We start from the raw sequence: 11,684 nt of genomic DNA, 5'->3' as shown, positions 1-11,684 counted from the left end.
GAGAATAGAGCTAATGTTTTATGAATGCTGATGGGAGTGGACTGAGGTAATTCTATAGTGAGAAAGTCATCTAAATAAAATAAGACTGATGGGCATTCGGCAATGTTGAGGAGCAACCAACATAGCATGTCGGCAAATATGTCAAACAATTTAGAACTACTTTTAGCCCCAAAAGTTAAACGAGTTGCGAAGTAGTACTTATGTTCCCAAAGACTGCCATGCACATGCCACAGTGACAGATGTATGGGCAGGAGCTTGAATGCGTTGCAAACGTCAGTTTTTCCTAACCAAGCTCCTATGCCAGCCCTCAGAATGGCATGAATAGCATCATCCACTGCGTATTGCACGGAAAACTCTTTTGAGGGAATTAATGAGTTGATGCTAGGGGTAGACAAAGAATGTGGAGCCGATAAATCGTAAATGAGCCTTTTTATGTTGTTGAACTTCCCAGTGGCTATACCTATGGGATTGGTACGCCAGTGGGAAAATGGGGGTTTTGAGAAAGGACCTAATATGAACCAGTTGTCCAACTCTTTCATGAGTAGCAACTCTGTGCTGACGGGGTCAAGAAGAGCAGACTGTAGGTTAGGACATTTGTGAATACCAGTGGAGAGTGTGACAAGGCCAGTGTGAAAACTGTCGGTGAAGCCATTAACCAAGAAGTCGACTTGGTGATGAGAAGGGTGTGCCTGGAGGTAATACGCCAGGTTGTCGATGCTAACTTCGGGTAGTCATTGTTTCGGGTACAGACGGTTAGGACACATATCTGTTAAGTACTAATTCTTTCCTTTTGTGCAAGTATGCCCTACTATTAAGCCTAACATGAATCGCCAATTAGTCAATCTCTATTACCGTTATACATTAGTTTCACTAATTACTATTGATGTTGCATATTGTCATCTGCTACCATTAGACAATTACTGGTTCGCTATTGTCGCCTGTTTATATCAGGTACAAATAAGTTTTCAATCACATTTCAAACAACTCTACAAGGCCACGTTGTTACACAATGGGGTATTCGGGTACGGGGGCTTGATTCCTGTCTTGCCTCGTCAGGCCACGGCTACACTCGACAACCCGTCATTAGTGATGTCCCGAACGGTTCGCTGGCGAATAGTTCCTGGCGAACATAGCGTGTTCGCGTTCGCCACGGACGGCAAACATATGCGATGTTCGGTCCGCCCCCTATTTTGTTGGGTTTTTTTTGTGGTCTTTCAGCCAAATTTACTAATACTAAGTAAAAATGACTTAGTATTAGTAAATTGTGCCCCTACTCGCAATACCGCGAGTAGGGGCATGTCTATTAAACAGTGAGCAGCCTGTGGCGGCTCACTGTTAAAAAAAGGGTCCCCCCTCCGTGAGCGGGTGGGGGCCCTAAAGTAAACAAGGGGGGAAGACCTATTGTCCTCCCCCTGGCCCCCACCCCTGAGCGGCGGGTGGGGGCCCTAAATACCAGTAGGGGGGACCTATTGTCCTCCCCCCGGCCACTACCCCTGAGCGGTGTGTGGGGGCCCTAAATACAAATAGGGGGGGACCTATTGTCCTCCCACCCAGCCCCCACCCCAGAGCGGCGGGTGGGGGCCCTAAAAATTAACAATAAGGCGGGGACCTACTGTCCCCCCCCGGCCCCCACTCCTGAGCGGCGGGTGGGGGCCCTAAAAAAAAAATAAGGGGGGACCTACTGTCCCCCCCCGGCCCCCACCCCTGAGCGGCGGGTGGGGGCCCTAAAAATGACAATAAGGGGGGACCTAATGTCCCCCCCCGGCCCCCATCCCTGAGCGGCGGGTGGGGGCCCTAAAAATAACAATAAGGGAGGGACCTACTGTCCCCCCCGGCCCCCTACCCCTGAGCAGCGGGTGGGGGCCCTAAAAATAACAATAAGGGGGGGACCTACTGTCCCGCCCGGCCCCCACCCCTGAGCGGCGGGTGGGGACCCTAAAAATGACAATAAGGGGGGGACCTACTGTCCCTCCCCGGCCCCCACCCCTGAGCGGTGGGTGGGGGCCCTAAAAATTAACAATAAGGCGGGGACCTACTGTCCCCCCCCGGCCCCCACTCCTGAGCGGCGGGTGGGGGCCCTAAAAAAAAAATAAGGGGGGACCTACTGTCCCCCCCGGCCCCCACCCCTGAGCGGCGGGTGGGGGCCCTAAAAATGACAATAAGGGGGGACCTAATGTCCCCCCGGCCCCCACCCCTGAGCGGCGAGTGGGGGCCCTAAAAATAACAATAAGGGGGGGACCTACTGTGTCCCCCCCCGGCCCCCACTCCTGAGCGGCGGGTGGGGGCCCTAAAAAAAAAATAAGGGGGGACCTACTGTCCCCCCCGGCCCCCACCCCTGAGCGGCGGGTGGGGGCCCTAAAAATGACAATAAGGGAGGGACCTACTGTGTCCCCCCGGCCCCCACCCCTGAGCGGCGAGTGGGGGCCCTAAAAATAACAATAAGGGGGGGACCTACTGTGTCCCCCCCCGGCCCCCACCCCTGAGCGGTGGGTGGGGGCCCTAAAAATAACAATAAGGGGGGACCTATTGTCCCCCCCCGGCCCCCACTCCTGAGCGGTGGGTGGGGGCCCTAAATACAAAGGGGGGGACCCTAGTCACCCCCTCCCCTCAAAAAAATTATCCCCCTACCTACCCCCCTCACCCTAAAAATAATGAGGTGGGGAACTTTAAGTAAAAACCTGTAAAAAAATTAGATAAAAACAACTTACCATTCTTTCTTCTAAAATCTTATTTTTTCAGCCCCAAAAAAGGCCAAATAAAAAACCATAATAACCAACGCAATAAAAAAAAAAAAAACGAGCGCAAAAAAAAATATTCCATCTTCACCCATGGAGGGCTCCACGCAGACTGAGCTCTGCAGGGCGGGGGAAGGCTTATAAAGCCTTGCCACGTCCTGCAATTAGGCTAAGAACACTCTGATTGGCTGGTTTAAGCCAATCAGAGTGCTCTGTGTCATTTTACACAGTGTGGGGAAATTCCAAAGAACTTTCCCACGCTGTGTAAAATGACACAGAGCACTGTGATTGGATGGCTTGAAATCCATCCAATCTCAGCCACGGAAACCCTAATATGATAGGACATGATGGAGAAGTAGTAACCTGAAACGTCATCTCCTCCCTATGGGATGCCCCAATAGAGATCGTAATAGGGATAGTTTCGTGGGTTATAAGCGATTGTGTGAGTGGTCTACCATCAATAGCCTCTACAACTAGTGGCGTAGGTCTCTCCCTGACCGGTATCTCATTACCCCTAATAAACTGGACATCAATAAAATTTCCAGCAGCACCTGAGTCCATTAGGGCACTGCAAGAAAACTTCTTGTTATCAAGTGAAATAGAAACCTCAAGGAGGAATCTACTTTTGTTTTTGTTAGAGGACAACTCCATCACACCTAAGATCTGTCCCCTTAAGGTTCTTAGGTGCAGAAGTTTTCCAGACGCAATGGGCAATTAGTTATCATATGTCCCTTTCTACCGCAATATAGGCATAACCCCTCCCTTCTCCTATACTGTTTTTCGGCCTCCGACAGTCTAGTGACCCCCAACTGCATAGGTTCAGGTTCGGGTTCGGACTGTACAGGGAGGTTAGACAAAACAGGTTTAGAGAATTGAGGTGCTAGGGACATAGCCGTACGTCTGGTCTTGCTTCTGGTGGCTTCTCTGAGTCTTAACCTATTATCAATATGCATGACAAACGTAATAAATTCGTTAAGACTCTTAGGTAATTCTTTAGCGCTATCTCATCTAGTATAGTCTCTGAGAGACCCTTTTTGAATGCTGAGATTAACCCATTGTTAGTCCAATCTACCTCGGAAGCTAAGGTACGGAATTCAATAGCATAATCCGAGATAGACTGGTTACCTTGTCTGATGTGCATTAGGGTAGTGGAGGCGTCATCCTCTCTACTCAATGGCTCAAACGTGAGCTTGAATTCGGCAAGGAATTCCTGGTAATTATGAGCTATGCTCCGATTACTCTCCCACAACGGATTAGCCCAGGCAAGGGCCTTGCCCTTTAATTGATTCATTAGATAACCCATTTTTGCTCTGTCCGTGGGGAACGACCCTGGTGAGGCCTCAAAATGGTACTCCACCTGATTAAGAAAACCCCTGCGTTCCTGGATATTGCCATCAAACTGTAGGGATGGCAATAAGGAGATGCTAGGAGTCCCATTAACAGTGGGTGGAGGTACACAGGGTAGAGGTGCTATAGGAGGAGACGCTGCAGGCTGAAGATGCGCCGTTCTAGCGAGAAGTGTACTGAAAGCCTGAGCGAATTGATCCATGCGGTGATCATTCTCCTCTAATTTCCTCTCGCAAGCAGCTATGTGCTGACACAGTTCTACAGGATCTATGGCCATGTCGTAATGTCAGGATTACTGTTTGATCCAGCACATAGAACTGTATAGCACGGATGACAAATAAGTAACGTATTACCGGTCCTTAGAATGGCCGGATTTAACGTACATAGAATAGTCAAAAATACTAGCCGAGGTCAGGGAACACAGAAAGGGACGCAGCGATGAGGAAAGCCAGGAGTCAGGATACCAGAATATAGAGAAGTCAATAAACAAAGCCAAAGTCAAAAAACAGGTAGAAAACTAATAACAGGAACACGCTCTCGGACAACCACAAGGGAAACCACGACAGGGCTCTGAGCAGGATGAGAACTGGGCCTAAATACCCCTCCTTTAGTTCTGATAGGCTGTAACCGGCCTTTGACCCCAAAGTCAGTTACCAGGTTTCATTTGCATAATTGCTGCTCAGCATTAACCCTTCTGTGGATTAGGTTGCTGCTTGGCAGAACTTTTCCTGTGTGGACAGTAAATGTCATTAACCACATTTCTATAAGCGGATGAATACGTGACACACAGCTAATTAGACTGGCAGATCACGTCTCCTCAAGGAAGATTTAAGAAGGTACAGACACTACCTCATGTCACGCCAACATTCAAACCAGACAATCATGACACTTGATAAACACAAAAAGAATTCAGCGCTAGTAATCACAAAATTAGTCAAGGTAGGCAGCAACCCAAATGAAGGTGGATAGATACAAAAAGATATGGAAGGGCTGCGCCAAATAAGGGTAGATAGTCCAGTGAAGTATTGCTAGGGTGCCAATAGATGGTCTAGGATACTTGATAGAGTTCCTCTGTGGATGCGTCTAGTGTAGACCGTTCCGTATATGTAAATACAAGAGAGGTAGAGGCGACTAATGGTATAGTATGAAAGTTCAGGGTGTGATAGGTAACAAAATGTAGAGAACTCACATTCAAGAGAGCTATGGCCAGCTCTGGTGTGGATTGCGTACAGCGGTATAATTCCCGCTTATGGGATATGTAGGGAGGGGGTCTCCGTCAACACCGTCTGGTAGTCCAGAACTCGGAAAAGAAAGACAGAAAGCGACAATAGTGCTCTCAATTTTGATGTGGTTCAGTGTGCAGATAAGAAGAGGTAAAAAACTCACATTTGAGGGAGCTATGGCCAGCTCTGGTGTGGATAGCGTACAGCGGTATAATCCCCGCTTATAGGATCGTTATTCTATCTAGCAAGATGTACATAGATGAGGCACATAGACAACTACACGATACAGAAACATATAACAAATTACCCTCTGACCCCACCCCTACCATCCAAATCACCCTATCCACTTTTTTACAAAAAGGCTTGGATTCTGGCATCCTAACCAAAAACGAATACAACTATCTTAACATCAAATACCCTAAACTCCCTGTCATATATTTTTTACCAAAGATACATAAAAATATTAATAACCCCCCTGGCAGACCCATCGTGTCAGGGATAAATTCCCTACTCTGCAATCTGTCAGAATACATTGACATCCTCCTCCAACCATCTGTTAAATTAATGGGCTCTTACCTAAAAGACTCTATGTCACTACTACGTTTTTTAGACAAATTCAAATGGCAAACTAATTACATTTTAGCTACTTGTGATGTCCAATCCCTATACACGATTATACCCCACCATATAGGATGCCAGGCAATCAGAGACATTTTAACTAAAGAAAACAGAACCCCGCAGCCCAAATAGATTTTATTTTAGAAGGTATTAATATAATTTTAACCAACAACTATTTTTGGTTTTTTGACTCCTTTTACCTACAAAAACAAGGCAGTGCGATGGGTACAAGGTTCGCGCCAAGCTACGCCAACCTCTTTATGGCCGACTGGGAAACCACGGCCATATGGGGAAGGCACGCTTGGTGTACGAACCTTGTAACATATTTTAGATATATAGACGATTTGTTTTTTATCTGGGATGGCACAGAAGCTCTTTTTAACTCTTTTATCCACCACCTTAACATCAACAATAGAGGCATCACCCTAACCCACGAAACAAGTAAGGAATCTATAAATTTTTTAGACCTCAACATCTTCATTACAGACAACACCATCCACACCAAAACATTTTTTTAAAAAGTCTGCGTTAACACAGCTATCGAAAGATCTAGCTGCCATTACAAACCTTGGTTGGAAAGTGCCCCTCAAAGCCAATTCCTTCGTCTCAGAAGGAATTGCTCCAAAATAGAAGATTTTAATAAACAATCAAATTATCTAAAAGAAAAATGTATTGAGAAAAATTACTCACCAACCCGCCTCAACACCACTATAAATACCATCACCAAAAAAGATAGAGCAGACCTCCTAACTTACAATACCCAACCCATCACCAACCCCATGCCCCTTCCTGTTATTTTCAATTTTAATAACAAAAGTGGCCATGTCAAAAAAATTATCAAAAAACATTGGCACCTCTTAAAAGAAGACGAAATACTTAAAAATATTATACCTGACAAACCTAATGTTGTCTTTAGAGGTGCCCCAAACTTCAAATCCATTTTAACCACCAATTTTACAAAAGAAACCAAACCTACTTTTAATTCTTTTATGCCCAATGCCAGTGGCTTTTATAAATGTAAAAGATGCATTGTATGCAAAAACACAGACCCCTCCGTCCCTTCCAAAACCACCAGTTTTAAATCTAATATCACTAACAAAAGCTATAAAATTAAAGATTTTATCAGTTGCGATACCAAAAATGTCATCTACTTGTTGGAGTGCCCTTGTGGTCTCCAGTATGTAGGCATGACCACAAGAAGTCTTAAAGTGAGACTGAGTGAACACTGTAGAAATATCAAAAAAGGCTACCTGAATCACTCAGTCTCCAAACACTTTTGTACACATAATAACGACATAAGACACCTTAAATGCATCGGCATAAAAAAATGTATAATACCATGGAGAGGTGGTAACATTAAGAATATATTAGGTAAAGCTGAGATGGAATGGGTTTTTAATCTAAAAACTCTTACCCCATCTGGTTTAAATGTTGATTTTGACCCGTTCAATTTTATTTAAATTCCTATATACAACCCTTATCTACATGCCTTTATTCTTTATGTTTGGACCTAACCAACCCTCATAATAATAATTTTAAATAATTTTTTCATCTATGCCTTTCCATTTATGTATCTTGTATTCTGTGTTATCTTTTATTTAATTGTATTTTTATTTTATTTTATTTTATCTATTATTTTCATTTAACATCTGTAATATATTATTACTCTGGGGTATAATGTAACCCCTATTTAAATCATTATGTTTGGGATTATATTACCCCCTTTTCATGCATACTCCATTTACATATATCTCTGTATCTCTGTACCTTTAAACCATCTCCTTATGTTTTTTAGATATGTGACATGTTTTTTTTACTTATTTTTTTTATTTTTTAAGAACTTTATAAAACAACCTATTTTTTTTTTATGAACTTTATAAAACAACCTTTTTTTATGAACTTTATAAAACAACCTTTGCTGTTTTTTTTATGAACTTTATTAAACAACCTTTTTTTTTGTTGTTTTGTTTTTAAAACTTTCTCACCCTCGTTTTTACATTTAAATAATTTAAATGGACTCATCACCCTTATAACATCACTCCCATACTTTTGAATCCTAATTTTTAAAAGTGTTTTTAAAAATTGTCTCTGATTGGCCAATTACACTTTTGGCGCAATTTTCAAATTAACATAGCCCTATTTAAACAACCCCTGCCAGGTTACTACTTTTATCCCATTCTGAAGAAGCCACTTATGGTGAAACGCGTTTATGGTTATTAATTCTGTATTTTATTGTGTATTTTAGATCAATAAAAGTTTTTGGGCTACTTTATTGTACCAATCCTCTTTTTATTGCACTCTCTATGCACTTTAAACTTTTTTTTACCTATTCCTGGCATTTTAACCTTTCCTGGTTACATTTACTTCCACTGGCAATTTTAAAGTTCCAGTACTCCAAGAAATCCTAGGTGGGGATCATACCACCAGCGCCTATCCATAGAGCAGTACCTCTGCTCTATCTTTGTGAGTATTATTTTATTTCCTCTACTACTCTCTTTACCTATCACAATTGAGAGCACTATTGCTGCTTTTTATTTTTCTATATTGGAGCCTTGGATCACCAGACGGTGCTGACGGACGTATCGCCGCTACAAATCCTATAAGCGGGGATTATACCGCTGTACGCTATCCACACCAGAGCTGGACATAGCTCCCTCAAATGTGAGTTTTTTACCTCTTCTTATCTGCACACTGAACCACATCAAAATTGAGAGCACTATTGTCGCTTTCTGTCTTTCTTTTCCGAGTTCTGGACTACCAGACGGTGTTGACGGAGACCCCCTCCCTACATATCCCATAAGCGGGGATTATACCGCTGTACGCAATCCACACCAGAGCTGGCCATAGCTCTCTTGAATGTGAGTTCTCTACATTTTGTTACCTATCACACCCTGAACTTTCATACTATACCATTAGTCGCCTCTACCTCTCTTGTATTTACATATACGGAACGGTCTACACTAGACGCATCCACAGAGGAACTCTATCAAGTATCCTAGACCATCTATTGGCACCCTAGCAATACTTCACTGGACTATCTACCCTTATTTGGCGCAGCCCTTCCATATCTTTTTGAATCAAGACACTTGATCTATTAAATAATCCCCTAACTACTAGTGATGTCGCGAACACAAAATTTTCGGTTCGCGAACGGCGGGCGAACCGCCATAGACTTCAATGGGCAGACGAATTTTAAAACCCACAGGGACTCTTTCTGGCCACAATAGTGATGGAAAAGTTGTTTCAAGGGGACTAACACCTGGACTGTGGCATGCCGGAGGGGGATCCATGGCAAAACTCCCATGGAAAATTACACAGTTGATGCAGAGTCTGGTTTTAATCCATAAAGGGCATAAATCACCTAACATTCCTAAATCACAATGGATATGGATTGACACGTGACATATGACATATTGACACCTTGACATATGGATTGACACCTGTCCTCAGAGACCCTAATACACACTGACACGGAGCAGAATAGGGACTGTTCCCCCTACATAGGGTCACTTGGCAGATATGGATTGACACCTATCCTAAGGATCCCTGATACACACTGACACAGAGCAGACTTGGCAGATATGGATTGACACCTGTCCTCAGAGACCCTGATACACACTGACACAGAGCAGAATAGGGACTCTTCACCCTACATAGGGTCACTTGGCAGATATGGATTGACATCTATCCTAATGATCCCTGATACACACTGACACAGAGCAGAATAGGGACTGTTCCCCCTACATAGGGTCACTTGGCAGATATGGATTGACACCTATCCTAATGATCCCTGATACACACTGAAACAGAGCAGAATAGGGACTGTTCCCCCTACATAGGGTCACTTGGCAGATATGGCGTGATCGTGGGAGGAGGAGGATGACTTTCACCTCTTCCCCTGTTAGATTCCCGTTGTGCTGTGACATCACCCTTATACGCTGTGTAAAGCATACTTTCTAATTTATTTTGCAAATGCTGCATCCTTTCCGACTTGTTGTAATTTGGTAACATTTCCACCACTTTCTGCTTATACCGAGGGTCTAGTAGCGTGGACACCCAGTACAGGTCGTTCTCCTTCAGCCTTTTTATACGAGGGTCCCTCAACAGGCACGACAGCATGAAAGACCCCATTTGCACAAGGTTGGATGCCGAGCTACTCATTTCCCGTTCCTCCTCCTCAGTGATCTCAATGAAGGTATGTTCTTCCCCCCAGTCACGTACAACACCACGGGTACCAAATAGGTGACAACGAGCACCTTGGGATGCCTGTTGTGGTTGGTCTTCCTCCTCCTCCTCAAAGCCACATTCCTCCTCTGACTTCTCTTCCTCACAATCCTCTTCCAGCGTTGCCGCAGGTCCAGCAAGCGATGCTGATAAGGCTGTTCCTGGTGGTGATGGTGACCACAACTCTTCCTCTTTCTCTTCACGCTCATCTACGGCCTGATCCAGCACTCTTCACAGGGCACGCTCCAGGAAGAAAACAAATGGTATGATGTCGCTGATGGTGCCTTCGGTGCGACTGACTAGGTTTGTCACCTCCTCAAAAGGACGCATGAGGCTACAGGCATTGCGCATGAGCGTCCAGTAACGTGGCAAAAAAATTCCCAGCTCCCCAGAGGCTGTCCTAGCACCCCGGTCATACAAATATTCATTAACGGCTTTTTCTTGTTGGAGCAGGCGGTCGAACATTAGGAGTGTTGAATTCCAACGTGTCGGGCTGTCGCAAATCAAGCGCCTCACTGGCATGTTGTTTCGCCGCTGGATATCTGCAAAGTGCGCCATGGCCGTGTAGGAACGCCTGAAATGGCCACTCACCTTCCTGGCCTGCTTCAGGACGTCCTGTAAGCCTGTGTACTTATGCACAAAGCGTTGTACGATCAGATTACACACATGTGCCATGCACGGCACATGTGTCAACTTGCCCAACTTAAATGCCGCCAACAAATTTGTTCCGTTGTCACAAACCACTTTGCCGATATCCAGTTGCTGCGGAGTCAGCCACTTTTCCACCTGTGCGTTCAGGGTGGACAGGAGTGCTTTTTCGGTGTGACTCTCTGCTTTCAAGCAAGTCAAACCCAAGATGGCGTGACACTGCTGTATCCAGGATGTGGAATAGTACCTGGGGAGCTGGGGGGGTGCCGTTGATGTGGAGCAAGACGCAGCAGCAGAAGAGGACTCAGCCGAGGAGGTTATGGAAGAGGATGGAGTAGGAGGAGTAGAGGAAGTGGCAGCAGGCCTGCCTGCAAGTCGTGGCGGTGTCACCAACTCCTCTGCAGAGGCATGCATTCCATGCTTGGCAGCCGTCAGCAGGTTTACCCAATGCGCAGTGTAGGTGATATACCTGCCCTGACCATGCTTTGCAGACCAGTATCAGTGTTCAGATGGACCCTTGCCCCAACACTGTGTGCCAGACATGCCATTACTTCCTTTTGCACAATCGAGTACAGGTTGGGGATTGCCTTTTGTGCAAAGAAATTTTGTCCGGGTACCTTCCACTGCGGTATCCCAATAGCCACAAATTTTTTGAACGCCTCAGACTCCACCAGCTTGTATGTAAAAGCTGGCGGGCTAATAGTTCAGACAAGCCAGCTGTCAGACGCTGGGCAAGGGGGTGACTTTGTGACATTGGCTTCTTACGCTCAAACATGTCCTTGACAGACACCTGACTGTGGGCAGATGAGCAGGAAGTGCTCAAGGCGAGAGACAGAGTGGCGGATGGTTGAGAGGGGGCAAGGAGGACAGCAGTGGTTGACGTGGCTGA

The sequence above is a fragment of the Pelobates fuscus genome, chromosome 5 (genome assembly GCF_036172605.1).
Source record: "Pelobates fuscus isolate aPelFus1 chromosome 5, aPelFus1.pri, whole genome shotgun sequence".
Taxonomy (NCBI): domain Eukaryota; kingdom Metazoa; phylum Chordata; class Amphibia; order Anura; family Pelobatidae; genus Pelobates; species Pelobates fuscus.
This window is presented reverse-complemented; position numbering follows the sequence as displayed.